Here is a 12,884-nt window from a genome sequence, read left to right on the forward strand (position 1 = left end):
AGCTACTAGTTCCCCACCACAAAAACCCAGTAGCAACGCCCTTCACACTATTTCACTTGCTTCTGCTTGTGATCAGCCGAGCTTCTAGAGGAAACCACTTAGAGCTCACACCCTTCCGTATCATGACTTTTCTTGTTACCATCACACGCACACACACACACACGCACACGCACACACACACACACACACACACACACACACACACACACACACACACACACACACACACGTTTTGTTGAGTGCTTTTACTGCCTGTCACTGAATCGTAGGCCTATATATTTCTGTCCACCTTCATCTTTAAACATCTTTGATCATGCTCTATGATTGAACCCTAACACACACCTTTTAGTTATTATTTTAAAAAAAAGTATACAAAAAGGTATAATGAAAATATTTGTTCTCACAACCATAGAAAAATTGCCTTTAATTATTTCCGATCTGGCATGGATGAACATCTTATCTTGAAGGGGTCAAGCAATAGGGTTGAGACGGGGTGGGCTTCTCTTTGTTGTTTAATGTTCGTCCTTCCCCTTTCCACCAGATGTCCTCAGACTTTTCCAATCACTTCATTCCCCTTACCTGCGCGTCCATCACAATCGTCCAACTTGCACCTCATTCCCTGATCAATCTCTCCCCATATATACATGTTCACTTAATTTGTTCTCGTTAGTTGTTGTTGGTTCTGCCTGGAGACGTTTTTTCTACCTGTTCATGGAACAGAGATATTGAGTTGCTTTATTAAAACCTTTTTTTTCCTTCTCCATTTGGATCTTTCCCTCCTTGTTCCTGCTGCCCCTTCTGCAGCCATCCCTGACAGAACGAATCGACCAAAATCATTGATTAAGCAGCGATGAACTATATGATTTATCTTGCACTCTGTGCATCCAATTTTGTTGTAAGAGGGCACCTCATGGTGAGGCCAGCGATGCAGCTGTAAGGATGTCTCACAGGGAGGTGTCCACTTGGCTCAAGAACATGTTACCTGGATGGGCAAAGGACTTCCTCAGCAATCCAGTTACCAAATCTGATTCACTGCCTGCTAGTCCCCAGCATGCTAGCCTCCAGCCTACACCAATACCTGCCTGTCCTGATTCTGTGGTTCCCAACCCATGAGACATTTATTGGACCCTGATGTCCAGCCGTCGCCTTTTGCAGGGTCTCGTCTGGCGAATTTAAGCGGGAAGCGTGGAGTCTCAAGACAAAGACGTGGTCATCATGGCTCCCAACTCCACCGGGAAAGGCAGCCGCTCAGTGCCGCAGACACGCAGCCGCCAACCCTCAGCAACCCTGCACCGCAGAGACTCTGTGCCTGAGCTCCCCAAGACCCCGTCGGCCGATCTTCACAAGACCCCCTAGACCGATCACACGAGACCCCCTAGACCGACACTTTGCCCTTTTTTTGGAACTAGTCCTGGTGGAGCTGCTGGAGGTCAAGGACCCTTGACCTCCAGGCTGTCATTGCCACTGCCGGATGGAGGGAAGCCGCTTCGGTAGCACAGTCCACTCCCCACTGAAACACCTGGCCTTTCTGGGTAAGTCAGGTGCTGAGACCCGGTGACGGTGGCAAGAGTCCTTGAACGGTCTGTAGTATGAGTCCAGGTCCAGGAAGCTTCTCAGTTCAGCAATTCTGAGGGACGGGCCAGTCTCTTACTGCATCGACTTTGCAGGGTCCATGGCCACCCCCTCACCAGTGACAACGTGGCCCAGGAAGGCCATCTACTGCCAGAATAGGTGGCCCTTACTGGGGTGGGACCCTGTGATGTGATCAAGGTCATCGTCGATGCGGGGGAGTGGGTAGGAGTCTTTGAGAGTGTCATCTTTGAGGGTGATATCTGATAAAGGCGGGCAAATAGCGTTGCTGTTTTACCGTCCGGATACGGCAAAAGTCTTATCTATTGGTTAGCTCCACTGGTCTGGATACATCACCCCTTGTATTCTTCTGATTGGTCGTAGTGTTATCCAATTGCGTGCAGTGATATTTTCAAATGCAGGCTTGGTTCCGCTCCTCCATTTTCATTACTCATTGCCAGACCCTACAGCTTTCTAGATGTGGGTCTGGATTTCCAGGCTAGAATAGTACTCTAATGTAAGGGATAGCACTCTATTGTAGTGAATAGTACTCTAATGTAATGAATAGTACTCTAATGTACCTTTAAACATCCCGGGTCCAGCTGCCCTAAACCCTACCTCCTTATTAATAAGACACTGTTCACTGAAGGCTGCATTGGATGAAAATGTCTTCAATAAAAGGACTAAACAGTGACTGTCTGTGGTTGAACTCCTAGGGACATTAGGACCCCTCGGGGGACCGGTCAGGGGGAAGGGGTGCGGGCCAGACTCTCCATGGACGGGGCCCTGACTGGGGGCCACCAACCCAGGCAGCCTGGCCCCCCTGGCTCCCCAGAGAAGCTGGGCCTCTTGGGGTGAGTGCTGGACGGCTCATACTCACAAACAGGGGGGTCGGTTTAATGAAGAGACTGCACTACTGCTGCCATCCACTAGATGGTGTGATGTAATGTAATGTAATGAATAGTACTCTAATGTAATGTATAGTACTCTAATTACGTAATGTATAGTACGCTAATTAGGTGAGTGCCGCATGCAGCACTCAACTATTGTTTTATTCTTTCTTTCTTCTTTATTATTCTCTACAAACTTTGGGACCTATCTCCTTCCTCAATTTTTCACCTAGAGACACCATTCCAATTTTACATTGTTTACTTCATTTAGACTTTTGAACTTTTATTCAAATCCCTTCATTTGATTTAAGCCATTTAACATTTCTTTACGTCTTAAACGATGTGTCTTTATTAAAACATATTTTCAACCTCACTTTGCACTACAGCACTCACCGCATTTTCTGCAGGAAATGCATTTTATAGTTGATGAATAGTACTCTAATGTAATGGATAGTACTCTAATAGTACTAGCGTCTTTCAAGACTGCCAGAATAAAGCCTCTCCTATAAAAACCAACCCTTGACACCACCGATATCCAGAACTACAGACCAGTATCTCTTCTTTCATTCCTCTCTAAAACACTTGAACGTGCCATCTCTAACCAACAGTCCTCCTATCTCTCACATAACAACTTGCTTGACCCTCACCAGTCAGGCTTCAAGAAGGCACACTCCACTGAGACGGCTCTCCTTGCGGTGACTGAATCCCTCCGTGCTGCCAGGGCCTTGTCCCTCTCATCAGTTCTCATTCTCCTTGACCTCTCCACAGCATTTGACACGGTGAACCACCAGATCCTCCTTGCCACTCTCGCCGAACTTGGCATTGCTGAATATGCCATATCCTGGTTCACATCCTACCTGTCGAATCGCACCTATCAGGTAACATGGAATGGCTCCTTGTCCAAACCTTCCACACTTGGCACTGGTGTCCCTCAAGGCTCTGTACTGGGGCCCCTTCTGTTCTCCCTCTATACCAGCTCTCTGGGCTCTGTAATTACATCACACGGTTTTTCATATCACTGCTATGATGACGACACTCAACTATTCCTCTCTTTCCCCTCCTCTGACAAAGTCCTGATTGCAACACGCATATCTGAATGTCTGGCAGACGTCAGCACTTGGACGTCTGCCCATCACCTGAGGCTTAACCTCAACAAGACTGAGCTCCTCTTAATACCGAGGAAGGATTGCCCACACATGGACTTACTGGTCACTGTCGAGAACATCACTGTATCTCTGTCTCCAACTGCCAGAAACCTTGATGTGGTACTGGACAACCAGTTATGCACCGCCAACACTCACCGCAGTGATTTGCACCACAGATTTGCACTTTACAACATTCGCAGGATACGGTCCTTCCTCACAAGGGAAGCAGCTCAGCTTCTAGTCCAAGCGCTGGTCATCTCCCGCCTCGACTACTGCAGCTCACTCCTGGCTGGACTCCCTGTCACTGCGATTAAACCTTTGCAGCGTATCCAGAACGCGGCAGCGCGCCTCGTGTTCAACCTACCTAAATTATCCCATGTGACTCCCCTCTTCTGCCACCTCCACTGGCTCCCTGCCTCAACTACCTCAGCTGGACGTCTGGTACCGCCATCGCTAAGAGCAAGCAAAGGTCGATCAGCAAAATCACAACTCTTCGCTATTTTGAGACCACAGTGGTGGAACGAGCTCCCTGCCTCCCTGTCAGGACCACAGAGTCACTCACCAGCTTCCACAAAAGACTCAAAACTCACCTGTTCAGAGTTCACCTAGACTCTGCATAGCCATTCAGTCCCTTTATTTGTCTGTTGTACGTCCTGGCACTTAATGAACGCACTTAATGCACGTTGTATTCATTCATTGTACTTAATTGTGTAGCATGTACTTAATTGTGTAGCATATGCATCTTGTGTAGCATGTACTTAATTGTGTAGCATCTGCAATACCTAGCTATCACTGCTGTATAAGGGGAATGAGTTGGCCTGGCGATTGTTAGTACTTGCACTTAGTTCTATGAACATCTTTACTGTACCGACAGTGATATATTGTTTCACTTCTTATGACAAATGTACTTATTGTAAGTCGCTTTGGATAAAAGCATCTGCTAAATGCCCTAAATGTAAATGTAAATGTAATGTACTCTACTGAATAGTACTCTAATGTAATGAATGGTAGTCTAATGTAATGGATAGTACTCTAATGTAATGAATAGTACTCTAATGTACTCTAATGGATAGTACTTTAATGTAGTGAATAGTACTCTGATGTAGTGAATAGTACTCTGATGTACTCTAATAAATGAATAGTACTCTAATGTAATGAATAGTACTCTAATGTACTCTAATGAATAGTACTCTAACGTCATGAATAGTACTATAACGTCATGGATAGTAATGTACTTGTATGAATAGTACTCTAATGTAATGTATAGTACTCTATTGTAGTTAATAGTACTCTAATGTAATGTATTAATGGATTCATAAGATTGTTCACTGTGAGCTGCATTTGATGAAAACGTCTTCAATAAAAGGGCCTCCTCCCCGGGAAGCCCAGCCCCCCTGGCCCCCCAGAGCAGCAGCTGGGCCTCTTGGGGTGAGTGCTGGACGGCTCATACACACCAACAGGGGGGTCGGTTTAATGAAGAGACTGCAGTACTGCTACCATCCACTAGATGGTGTGAAGGGGCCTACTTTTGTAGCTCTATATTGAGATTATTCATGTGAATTTAACGTTATAATAATACCCATTGGCCTTATCATTGTGCTGCAATCAATATTCAAGAAAAGTACCTATATTAATTTTCTTTTATTAAGTATTTTTAAAGAGCAGGCATCTTCATTGAATGACTTAAGATTCCCAAGGGGACTATTATAGTCAAACATGTCTCAAAAATGTAGTATTCAGTGTTATCTGATTAATCCCTGGTCCCAGGTAGATAATGCTGCAGTGAGGTGGAGCTGTGCCCCTGATAGTCCTATGTGTTTCTCAGGCTGCCCAACCTGGCTCAGAGCTGCTACCTGAACTCCACCCTGCAGACTCCTGACCCTGAGGCTCTTGCAGTGGCTTGGAGCTCAGTCCCCTCTGCACAGCTGCTCAGGTAAACACGCACTGGCAAGCACACACACACACACACACACACACACACACACACACACACACACACACACACACACACAAGCAATCACACACACAAACACTTATTAGGTGCCAAGCACAAAGTGCGAGGCAACCTATTGAAATTGTTAGTTTTATTATTATTATTCTGCTGTGTTTGCATTACACAGCATTGCATTACCGCTCGCACGCTTTTTATGAAACTTACTAGACCTGTAGAGGTTGACCCAAGATAGCAGACAGCAAATATTACACTGATTGGCCCAAAGGTGGCGCTATACCAATTGTCCAAAAAATGCAAACTTTGCACAAGCATATCTCGTAACCGGTTTGACCTACACTCATGAAACTATGCTCACACATGCATATCCACATGCTGAACAAATATGCCTCAAGAACCTATGACTTCCGGTTCCCAGATTTTCCGCCATTTTGAATTTAGTTAAAAACATTAAATTGCCTAAGGATCCCAGGTTTTTTGACTTTGACAAAAATCCTTTATCCCATACCATATATGGACCATTATCTTCAGTCTGACATAAAGATTAGTCTGTACAATAAAGTTTAAAGCACCCATGAGCCATTGACTTCTAAAAGGGGTGTGTTTTAAAACACAAAAATAGTTAATTGCTCATATCAACATCAACTTGGACTCCTATGATGTTGACCCCAATACAAAAGTTGTTCATAATCAAATTCTGAACAAGATAAACACAACATATTTTCAAATAGGGCGCCATAGGCAAAAAATCGTCAAAAAGAGTTAATTGCTCATATCAACATCAAGTTGGACTCCTATGATGTTGACTTCATTACAAAAGTTGAAGACAAAGTGTTTTTAGAGGTAGATGTGAACACTACAGAGTAGACTACAGAGCAGTGGATTAGAAGGAAGTTTTCTGTCAATAATATTGACCGCTGTGCGATGCGGCTCCTCTGGGATGTTAATGCGCCGTGTTCCAGAGAAGAGGAGCCGAGACATTAATACTTCCTCCCTGGAGGTCTTGGTCCTCCCTGGAGGTCTTGGTCCTCCCTGTAGGTCCTGGTCCTCCCTGTAGGTCTTGGTCCTCCCTGTGGGTCCTCCCTGTATGTCTTGGTCCTCCCTGTAGGTCTTGGTCCTCCCTGTAGGTCCTCCCTGTAGGTCTTGGTCCTCCCTGTAGGTCCTGGTCCTCCCTGTAGGTCCTCCCTGTAGGTCTTGGTCCTCCCTGTAGGTCCTCCCTGTAGGTCCTGGTCCTCCCTGTAGGTCTTGGTCCTCCCTGTAGGTCCTGGTCCTCCCTGTAGGTCTTGGTCCTCCCTGTAAGTCCTGGTCCTCCCTGTAGGTCCTCCCTGTATGTCTTGGTCCTCCCTGTAGGTCCTGGTCCTCCCTGTAGGTCCTGGTCCTCCCTGTAGGTCTTGGTCCTCCCTGTAGGTCCTCCCTGTAGGTCCTGGTCCTCCCTGTAGGTCCTGGTCCTCCCTGTAGGTCCTCCCTGTAGGTCCTCCCTGTAGGTCCTGGTCCTCCCTGTAGGTCCTCCCTGTAGGTCTTGGTCCTCCCTGTAGGTCCTGGTCCTCCCTGTAGGTCCTCCCTGTAGGTCCTGGTCCTCCCTGTAGGTCCTGGTCCTCCCTGTAGGTCTTGGTCCTTCCTGTAGGTCTTGGTCCTCCCTGTAGGTCCTCCCTGTAGATCTTGGTCCTTCCTGTAGGTCCTGGTCCTCCCTGTAGGTCTTGGTCCTCCCTGTAGGTCCTCCCTGTAGGTCTTGGTCCTCCCTGTAGGTCTTGGTCCTCCTGTAGCCTCCCTGTAGTCCCTGTAGGTCCTGGTCCTCCCTGTAGGTCTTGGTCCTCCCTGTAGGTCCTCCCTGTAGGTCTTGGTCCTCCCCTTAGTGGTGAACGATATGGAGGCCTTGAACTAGTTAGGATTGGACAGGCAGCCTGTCAGGCAAACTTGCACGCTGACTCCTAACCCTGACCCTAACCCTAATCCTAACCATAACCGTAACCCTACCCCTAACTCTAACCATAAACCTATCAGAGAAATGAGTTTGACTAATGTTAGTTTAATATACATTACAATTTAAGTTACCTACCCTGCAGTCACGTCACGGATTTTAGCCTTTTTGGACTGGATCAGGGATTTAAACCAACGTGATTGGATAATCTCCGGCTATCCCCTCATTAATATTCATGATTCTTCCGGATTCTGCCTACGAAAAACACATTCACCAGTGGCGCAGGGCAATATCAAGGACAGAATTGCTTCCGCATCATGGGAGCCTAGCCATGCCCTAGTGCATAACGTTCCAGATGTAGAAATATTCTCATTTTCTAGCATTGTTAGCATTGTAGCATCATAAGAATGGAAGTATAAATTACTAACCCTGATTATTCACTATATAGCTGCTTTCACATATGGACGTGCATCCGTCTATTCGCCATCTATTCTACGGACGTGCCGTATATGCTAATTACCTTATATGTGAATAAGCAGTAGAATGTTGGCATTTCGCACTTCACGTTAGTGGACGCTTTCAAGCATCTACGGCGGGAACACGCCCTATGTTGGGAACACGCCCTATGGCGGGAACAAAAAACACGCCAGGAGCAGGCTGCATATATAGGAGAGGCAAGGAGACATAGCCTACGACTCAAAACGAGAATGGCCTGGAAAGACAGAGGTTTTTCAGCTGCTTATTTTGAGGGCCGAAAGTGCGGTGATCAAACATATGAAGGGCACTGCGAAAGACGCAGTAATGTACGACCGTATGGTGAAGAAGCTTGCTGAAATGGGAATTGTGAAGGGAAGGACACAAGTACCAGGATTTGTGGGAGACGATCTGGCGGGGGGCTGGCACTCCACAAGGCCGCTACGAGCGACAAACAATGCTCATTATCCATTGTCCATCCCCGTGCAGTCTCTTACCATTAAAGACGTTTAATTAAAATATAGGCTAGGCCTACTATACGGGACGTAGACTGACTCATTTTACAGATTCCTGTACGACCAGGTTGCCTTAACATCTGTCGCATGTCAGGTGAAAACTAAATGTCAAGGGAAAGAGGCAGTGGTTGAAAAAAGTATTTTGATCGCTTATTCAGTTCACTTGTTGCTTATAAAGGTTTATTCGTTTCCCAGTATTATTTCCTTAAGTTAGAAGACAGTTTTGTTCATTTTTGAATTGTAAAATAAATAATATATTTTTTTTGTTTTTGAAATTATTGGAAGCGAGTCGAGGTGACCTTGCCTGCTGTACCCACGGCCAAAAATAAAGAACAGCCGAGACAATATCCTCAATTCAAACATGCCGTTTCGTTTGGTCTCAATTGGCTACGGACACGAACTTGGAATGAACATGCGCAACAGGGATTTCGGAAGCGGTCGGCGCCGGGCTGAGCCAACGTCAGCACATTTTCCACATAGCATAATATTATTTATGCTCACAATCTGTTAGAAACTTCAATATTGCACTTTAATTTGGATCAAACATTTTACAAGATCAACATAATATATAAAACCAGAATAAACATAGAACTTGAGGTTAGGTAGTATGCCATCAATGTAAAAAAGAAATATCATTCAAACAAGAACCTGTGATATAATGGAACTAATATTGCACATTACAAAAAGGCATTAACAATCACATTTTAGCAATAACTTTTTCAAAGGGGCCCAAAAAAACAAATGAAAATGAATTATATGGCAGGACTGGCCACATGTTATGATAGATAGATATATTTCACATGTTATGATAGATAGATAGATAGATAGATATCTTTCACATGTTATGATAGATAGATATCTTTCACATGTTAAGATAGATATCTTTCACATGTTTAGATAGATAGATATCTTTCACATGTTATGATAGATAGATATCTTTCACATGTTTAGATAGATATATATCTTTCACATGTTTAGATAGATATCTTTCACATGTTTAGATAGATAGATATCTTTCACATGTTTAGATAGATAGATATCTTTCACATGTTAAGATATATCTTTCACATGTTAAGATAGATAGATATCTTTCACATGTTAAGATAGATAGATATCTTTCACATGTTTAGATAGATAGATATCTTTCATATGTTATGATAGATAGATATATTTCACATGTTATGATAGATAGATAGATATCTTTGACATGTTATGATAGATAGATATCTTTCACATGTTTAGATAGATAGATATCTTTCACATGTTTAGATAGATAGATATCTTTCACATGTTTAGATAGATAGATATCTTTCACATGTTTAGATAGATAGATATCTTTCACATGTTATGATAGATAGATATATTTCACATGTTATGATAGATAGATAGATATCTTTCACATGTTATGATAGATAGATATCTTTCACATGTTATGATAGATAGATATCTTTCACATGTTATGATATAGATATCTTTCACATGTTATGATAGATAGATCGATATCTTTCACATGTTATGATAGATAGATATATTTCACATGTTATGATAGATAGATAGATAGATAGATAGATAGATAGATATCTCTACCAAAATAAATGAAGTAAGACACTTGTAAAAAAACGACATCACATTGATCCATATGCTTTTGGAACAGACAATGGATTGCATATATATAGCGCTTTCCGGAGTGGCCCCTGAGTGGCCCCATTTAGGGCATTTAGCAGACGCTTTTATCCAAAGCGACTTATAATAAGTAAATTTGTCAGAAGAAAGAAAAACAACAATATCTAAACAAAGCGGATACGCAGATCAGGGGGCCTATCATGAGCCAGTAAAAAAGAATAATAATAATAATAATATATATTTTGTTCACTGCCTTATGATAGGGCCCTGATTGTCGTAGACCCTGGGGCTTCAGCCCAGGTAAGCCCGTGCATTAAGGCGGCGTTGCATGGGAGTGACACATAAAAAGTGCCCAGAGTGTGGCAATTAAAAAAAAAAAAATCAATTTATTGTTTTTAATTGGTTGGTTCAACAAACGAGCAGCTGGTTGAACCTATTTAAGGGTGGCGCAAATGTTACAATAATGTGGGAGTAGGTAGAGCGGTTAACTGCGAGAGATGGAGATGGAGATGGAGATAGAGATAGAGATAGAGATAGATGGATCCAGTACTTATTCAACAACTTATTTACTTAAAAGTCAACAATGAGTACCCAGAGTGCTTGAACAAGCACCAAAGGTTTGTGATAAAAAGAAGAGCCTCCAACTTCGTGCTCCAGGGTAAGTAATACAATTATAAACAATAAATGACTTAGGGAATAATCAAATAAAAAAACGCTAATGTTAACATTAAATTTACCTTTTCTGAAATTTACCTTTTCTGACCAGATGGAGCCCTCCACTACGTCTGTAGAAGGAGAAAGGAGAGGGAGCATTTTGCAAAGGTAGTCTGCTCAGCGGCATTTCCTCATATTTCAGGAAATGCACTGTAGCAGTATCGGTGGTCACTGCGGTGTGGAAAAGACCCACAATGCAGTGATCAGCCGATACTACTGGCCTGGCCTCACTGGAATGAGGTAGGTGGCGGTATTTGCATATGCGTTAAAGGATTGTGGTCATTATTACTTGACTAAATAGGTGAGATTATAACACCACTTGGTTTTTTGTACTTTAGGTGACCACTGAGAAGGTGGAGTGCATGGTGGGAAGGGAGGAAATCTACAGGGGACTTGACAAGCAGACATGGTTTGAGACATTTGTGAAGGTCTCTGTCAACATCCTCAAAAAACAAGAGGCCGTCCGCAAGCGGAAGCAGAAAGGGGGAGATGAAGCCTCTTTTAACATTGGGGATCAGGTTCTCATAAAAAATGTGAAAGAGCTGCAGAGAAAGGGGGGAAAAATGGAGAGTGCCTTGCTGAGCCCTTTGGTGGTTTTATCTGTGAGAGGGAAATTGGCCACACTGGCCTCCTTTCATGCCCCCCAAAAAACTGTAGTAAACATTGACCTCCTGACCCACTTCATTGAACCGGATGAGGATTCCAGCCAAACTTAAAAAAGTTGGCACCTCTCCTCTGGCTTCCCCCTCATCACCACCACCACCATCCAGCCCTGACCCTCCACCAGGGACATTACCAGTGGAGAGGCAGCCCACCCAAAGTAATGGTACATTCAGTTATGTGACATTGAGTATAATAATGCTATCTAGTCTTTTAAATGACTATAATGTTTTGAATTTCCAGTTCTTGAAAGAATATGGACTGGGCTCAGTGGCCAAATCATATGGTCCAAAATTGGGCCATATAAGCTATTCACAGCTGACCTCCAGAGCCTGGCCCCCGGAAGGAGTTGGAGAGTGAGGTAAATTGTTAACTTAACTTGTTATGTGATTCCAATATGTCCTCGTTGATATGAAAGTGAATTGGAATCATTTTTATTTTGATTGTGAATGCATACCTCACTACCGTGACAAGGATGGGGTCGAAAAGGTGTCTTGTCATAGACACCTTTTCGATGACCGCCATTTGGAATGGCACGTCACAGGGGATGAGGAGGGTAAGGAGCAGGAGGAGCAGGAGGTTCAACCGTGAGGGTCATTCACACTAATTCACACTTGATGCCCGATATGCGGAGATCGGTGTCAGTAGAATCTCCGGCTGCTTAAGGGGGGTGGGCTTGCAAGGGGCGGCATATGACGTAGGGTCGCAAGAGGCGGGATCAGGTTTGTTTTGGTTTGACCGCAGACAGCACGCAGGCAAAATGGGCAGAACTCATCGCGATCATGTTAAATGTTGCTGCAGCGATGCATATATTCCGTTGCATCCACAACATCCGCATCGATTGATGAAAGATTGGCGCATGAGTTACAGACAAATAGAAGAAACGAACAAGAAAGGCGTCGCGAACGACTGTGTTACCTAAGGAAGAGAGCGTCTTTTTTGGCTTAATTTCACATCTAACAAACACTGGGACAAATGTAGTTGATTTCTGTGTTTAACTAAGAAAACAGGGAGTGGAAGGACGGGACCCTATAATGTTCAGCTAACTGTTGTCAATAATAATTGTTACAAGAGTAGCGTATGTGTGTGCGCGAGAATGGCAGTGTGAGTGGACGAGCGAGGAGAGCGAGCGGTAGCGTGTGTCAGTTTAGTGAGGTAATGAACGAGTCTGGTTGCGTCTGTGCAAACGTGTAGGCCCTACTGTAAAGTTAGTGAAACTAAGAATAAAGTACACAGCCTGTCAATAATCAGTGGCTGCTTCATTCCGACCATATTCCGACCTATAAGCAGACCCACTGCCGGTCAAAGTGAAGGGTGTTACTCCCGAGAGAATCGACGGAGCGGAACGTCGCTTCTGTGCTCCTCGACTATGGTCTGGGAGCCGACAGCAGGAAAGGTGTAACATAATCACCATTGGGACCATTG

Source organism: Micromesistius poutassou (genome assembly GCF_964030765.1).
Source record: "Micromesistius poutassou genome assembly, chromosome: 11".
Classification (NCBI taxonomy): Eukaryota; Metazoa; Chordata; class Actinopteri; order Gadiformes; family Gadidae; genus Micromesistius; species Micromesistius poutassou.